Here is a 6272-nt window from a genome sequence, read left to right as displayed (position 1 = left end):
CATGGTGTTCAAAACAGCCTTCTGCCTCTATCTTTACAAGGCTGGTATTAAGGTCTGACCGAGTACACTAATCCCTGTCTGGTTTTCTAATCCTTGTTTCAACTATCTGTAGGCTCACACTATTCTCCGCCGATCTTATCTTATCGTCTGGCCTTCGCTGTCCTTTGCTAGTAATCTCTCATTTCACAACTGTCCTCCAAACGCACACAAACTTATCGCACCACATGCAACTTCGTTGTGGATCGGTTAATGAATTAGTTCAAGGGAGGGGTGACAAACACAGCTGGAGGGGAGGCAACCTTAAGTCACTTGATACTTTGTTTTCCAATTCCTTCTATTGGTGCTGTCTTGTTTTCCGACATTTCTATTGGCTCTGTTCTATCTTTACATTATTCTTACTGGCTCCTTTCTATGTGTTCTGGGAGTGTATGTAGTTAATAAATGGTTTTTATACGGTATATAAGATTGTGCGCCACAAAGTAAAGTGGCAGTCTCCTGAGAACATACCTTGTGTACTTCTTGGACAACTGTACTAGCTGCAGCTAATAAAATCTGATCTTTTACGCCTGACAGAGTGTCCCGTGTCTCTGTTAGTTGAGGCAGGTGAATCCAAGGAGATTTCAGGCGTACCCTGCGCCGCCAGGCCCATAAGGTTCTGGTTCTTCAACTGGCGCCCAACGTGGGGCGGCTTCAGCGGTACCGGTTCTGCCTGAAGGTCGTGAGGAACCCCGCAAGAAAATTCTGGAGGAATCGCGAGCCACGTCAAGCGACCCCTGTATGTCGAAGTGGTCCGAAGGTCTTTTTCAGCGCGGTTACTCCTTCCTGACGGCTACTGACGACTGCTGCCCTGACTGCCGCCCTGCCTTGGCCCTTTCTTTGATGATGTATGGTAAAGCGAGACGATAGACGGGCCTCTGTTGGTGTAAGAAGACATCCTTAGTTAAGTATTTGGTGGGTCGCGCCCACAAATTTTGGTCTTTGTTTTGTCCTTAGGTCCTTAGATTTGGCCATTGCAGTGGCCAAAGCCGAGGGGTAAGTGCATTTGTGCTGTGTAAACTGAAAGTTTTACCCCCTTGATGTTTGTGAACAGCCAGTAAAAATCGTGAGATGTCTGGTCTGACTAAGTTTGGAAAACTTTGTTGCTTTGGTTGTAATAGGGACTCCCAGCTTGAGGACTCCTGTCCGATTCCTTCGGTTGGAACTCCCACATATGAGCTCTATTCTAAACATGGTGTTGGTCCTATTGCCTTTAATAAGACATGGACCCGATATACAAAGAAAGATGGTGTTTTAAAATGGCCAGAAAATGGTAGTTTCGAAACTGATGTGCTAGATAATTTAGAAGCAACGTTATTTAAAAGAAAAGCCCGGCCGGCAATGTTTGACTCTTTTCGCCTTTGGCGTAAGGAAGCCAAACAGAGAGAAATTAAACAAGCGAAACGAGATAGGAAAACACAGGGAATGACGATTATACAGGCTGCTCAGCAATTCAAAGATGATGAAATAGATAATGCAATGGAAATTTCAGACAGACAGCATCGAATGGCAATAGATAAATGCTATCCGACGTTGCCTATCTCTTCCCTTGATAAGAGAAAAGATTTTGAGGAAGATTCCTTAATGTCCCACTTATTGAAATTGCCTCCGCCCTATGTACAAGGTGCTAATGCACCCCCGATGTTACAGCCTGTTCAGCCGCCAGTTGTGCTTCCGCCTGCTCCAGCTTTTCCACATTTGCCTCCTCAAGTATTGCCTATGCCAGCTTTGCCTTTAACTCCTTTGCCTTCTGCTCCTTTGGCAATTCCTAATGCTCCTTTAGTTAATTCACCTAATACCTTGTCCCCTATCCTTATGTCAAATTCTCCATCTATGCGTAAGCAATTTGCAGATACTGTCTCTGGTCTCTTATCACCTTTCTTTGAAGCTTTAAATGTGTCTCCAGCTTTTTCTCAAAGACAGTCTCGTAGTCAATTCCCAGACTCCGAAGAGCGAGAAAAATTGGACTCACTTGCTTATAGATGGATCAAGAAGGGTCCTCAATATAGTACGTCTGATATTATGTCCACCTTTCTGCAATGGAATGCACCTACGCAGAGATATGTTTTTAAAGTTATGTGCGATACTCTCGCTAAAGAATGGGAGGATATGAATTTGGGTTCGGTCCCACAGGATCTGTTAGATGTTCAGGCTGACTTTGACAAAGGACTTATTGTGGGTCCTAAGGTTGAAAACGCTGTCAGAACACTTATTTCTTTCAGATCCCTATTGTTCTCACAGACTTTTCCTGATTCTGATCCTTCAGTTAGGACAGCACTGAAAAACTATCCCATGAGAGAGGTTTCTCCAATATGGAAGGAAGAAGTTGCAGCAGCAGGTGCTAATCCAGCTATTCCTGCGCATTTTCAGCGCATATGGATACATGTCCCCTGGAAAAGGTCTGAAGTTTTAGCACTTAAACAGTCACTACCAGATTCACGCAAAAATCCTGCTGGTTACTATAAAGAGTTGTCGCAAACAGTTGATGCATGTACTATGAATCTAGCAGATATTGACATGTTGATGGGAAATGTAGTTCCACAGACAATATGGGCTAAAATTCGTAGAGAGGATCACGCTCAAGAATTAGGCGGCGATTGGAACGCTATTATTGCCGCAGATAGAGGTCAAGTAGGTGGTGCAAAGCCCGACGCTTTGATCTCAGAACTCCCTGGTAGGATTATTACATTAATGAAAACAATGATGCCTGCTTTGAGAGTTAATTGGGATAAGCTAGCAGCATGTAAACAAAAGAAAGATGAAAGTGTTTCCGATTTCTTTACCCGATTCGAGGAGACATTCATTGATCACAGCGGTCAAGATATGGCTACAGAAGGGGGACAGCGATTATTTGTGGATAAGTTCGTATATAACTTGCTTCCTGAACTATCACACAAGCTAAAAGACTCCGAGAGTTCATGGGCAGTTTCTTCTTCCGCCCAGATATTGGCTACTGCACAATATTATGAAAATAGAGACAAAGAAGAAAGGGAAAAACAAGAGAAAAAGACGAAAGAATTAAAAACTAAAGTTCTCTTGCAACAGGCTTATCCTCCTCGTTATGTTCAGCCTCAGTTTCAACAGCCTCCGCAGTTTCAGAGGTTGTATCAAAAGCCTGAACCATTCATTTCAAGACCTTTGCTAGGTAAAAATCAATGTGCTTATTGTAGGGAGGAAGGTCATTTTAAGAACAGTTGTCCGGCATTGTTGCAGCGTAATGGAGCAACATCTGCTTCACGAGGTCGTGGTGGTCCTCAGTCAGCAAATAGAGGTAGAGGTCGAGGTGTGTTAACCCAAGAGCAGCGTTCTTTTGTTCCTCCAAATTCCGGAAATTACTTTGACCAGCAAAATGTTAGGTCTACACAGTATTACAGTGAGGATCAGTATATTGAAGGAGGGAATGAAAGTCTTCATTTTGAATAGGACAGCCATGGACAAAGTAAGGGGGTTACGTCAATTCCAGTGGATCAGAATGGACCTTATGTTAATGTCACTACAATGGGTGTTTCAGAGCCATTTCTTTTAGATACTGGTGCCATGAGAAGCTCTATCATTCATTCTAAACTCCCTGGCGCACCTTTGTCTGGCTTAACGAATGTATCTGTAGGATTTTCTGGCGCCCCTGTTCGCAATCCAGTTTCTTGCCCTTTGCCTGTTTCAATAGGCCCTTATGATTTAGAAGCTCCGCTTCTTCTGACGAATGGTTGTGGTGAAAATCTGTTGGGTTTAGATCTATTAAAAAGAATGCATGCTACGATATATTGTTCACCTTCTGGTGTATACCTCACTCTAGGACAGAAAATGACTAGTCCAATGTACTTATCAAAAGATCAATTCCCACCTGAATTGCTTTCTCTTCCCGAAACGCTTTGGGCTACGGGTCCGAATGACGTTGGTTGTCTTGAGATCCCACCTTATGTTGTTACTCTTAAGCCCAATGCTGAAATGCCACGTATTCCGCAATACAGAATCTCTACTGAAGGTGAGAAAGCACTTCTGGAAATTGTCCATGATTTGATTCAGAAGGGTGTGGTTGAGGAAACGAGAGGAAATACATGTAACAGTCCTGTTCTTCCGGTTCTTAAACGCACTGATCCTTCTCAGCCTCCTGTTTATCGTTTTGTAATTGATCTTCGGGAGGTAAACAAGATTGTCGTACCGCAGTTTCCTGTAGTCCCAGATATCACTGCTCTGTTGACGATGATACCTTCTACAGCGACTTGGTTTTCAGTTATTGATCTAAAGAATGCTTTCTTTAGTATTCCCATCGCCGAAGAGAGTAGAGATATTTTTGGTTTTTCCCTCGGAGGCCGAAGCTTCCGGTTTAAACGCGCACCTCAAGGTTATTGTGAAAGTCCCTCTATTTACAGTCAAGCTCTAAAATGTCATCTTGATGCCTTTTCCTTACCGTCCGGTGCCGCTCTCATTCAGTACATGGATGACTTATTAGTTGCAGCTGATTCAGAGGAGATTTGCAAAAACGTGACCGTTGCACTGTTGCGTCATTTGTTTGATCTGAATCACAAGGTTTCTCCTTCTAAATTACAATATGTCTGTCGCGAGGTGACTTATTTGGGTCATCTCTTGTCAAAGGAGGGACGACGATTGACCCCCGAACGAATTCAGGCAATTGCACAAATGTCAGTGCCATCCACACAAAGAGAGGTACGTGCCTTTTTGGGCATTACTTCTTATTGTAGACAGTGGATTCCGAGTTTCTCTTTATTGGCTAAACCGCTGTTGGCGCTAACTTTAAAAGATATGCCTCAGCCTCTTCCGTGGACTGACGAGTGTCAGAAGAGTTTTACTGATTTGCGTATTGCTTTGTGTTCTGCTCCTGTATTGGGTACTCCTGATTACAGTAAGCCCTTTACGCTCTATGTCCACGAAAGAGAGGGTTGTGCATTGTCAGTCTTAACGCAGCGTTTTGGAGATCAACAGCGACCATGCGCATATTTCTCAGCTACGTTAGATCCACTAGCTAAAGCATTGCCTAGTTGTCTTAAGGCGACAGCGGCAGCAGCAATTTCTATTCGACAGTCTGCTGGAGTAGTGCTAGATAATACTCTCATTGTTATGGTGCCACATGCAGTGGATACTTTACTAAATAGGACAAAAACGCAGCATCTTACGAGTGCTCGGTTGTCCGGATATGAGCTGACGCTTTTGGCTAGTCACATACACATCAAACGATGTAATACCCTGAATCCAGCTACTTTGTTGCCTCTTCCAGAAGAGAGAGATGTCTCTGAACAGCATGATTGTTTTCTCCGTACTGAAGAAGAGACTAAGGGTAGAATTGACCTAAAAGACACGCCATTAGTGAATCCAGATGGAACACTATGGGTAGATGGTTCTTGTTTCAAGCTCCCGAATGGAGATACAGTTTCAGCCTACGCTATTACTACTTTGCATACGATTGTGGAGACAGCACGCATTAGACATAATTCAGCTCAGGCAGCTGAATTGATAGCCTTAACTAGAGCGTGTGTGTTATCCAAAGGAAAAAGAGTAAACGTGTACACTGATAGCCAATACGCTTTTGGTGTAGCGTTTAACTTTGGGCGCTTATGGAAGGAAAGAGGATTCTTTACTTCCCATGGTACTAAGATACAACATGGTCAATTAGTGACTGAACTTCTTGAGTCACTTACAATGCCTACTCAGATAGCAATCGTGAAGTGTAGTGCACACAAAAAGATTGTGGACGATGTTGGTCGAGGAAATGCATTTGCAGATGAGGTAGCGAAAAAGACAGCCAGAGACAACACAAGTCGAATGTATGTTGCAGGTCCCGCAAACTGCGTAAGAGAAAAGGGAATGTGTGAAGATACAGTAGAGAGTGTGAAATCAATTCAAGGAGAGACTACGGAGAATGAGTTGAGAAAGTGGAAGGAAAGTACAGGAATGTTAGATGAGATGGGATGTTGGGTTGAATTATCAGAACATCAACGTTGGCTGTTACCAGATGCTTATGTACTACCTGTAGTTACTATGGCACATGGTCCAGCTCACCTAAGTGCAAAAGGAATATGTAAACTTCTGGCTCCAGTGTGGCAAAATGAGGGGATCCCAAAGTGTGCAAATAATGTAGTAAAACATTGTATTGTTTGCTTGATGTACAATCCAGGAAAGGGAACCCCAACTCCAGCAGGTCATTTTGCTCCTCCAACATATCCATTTGAGGTGTTGCAGATCGATTATATTCACATGGAACGATGCAACAACCTCAAATA

The sequence above is a fragment of the Pleurodeles waltl genome, chromosome 4_1 (genome assembly GCF_031143425.1).
Source record: "Pleurodeles waltl isolate 20211129_DDA chromosome 4_1, aPleWal1.hap1.20221129, whole genome shotgun sequence".
NCBI classification, from domain to species: Eukaryota; Metazoa; Chordata; class Amphibia; order Caudata; family Salamandridae; genus Pleurodeles; species Pleurodeles waltl.
The sequence above is the reverse complement of the archived record's forward strand: the minus strand, read 5'-3'. Positions refer to the sequence as shown.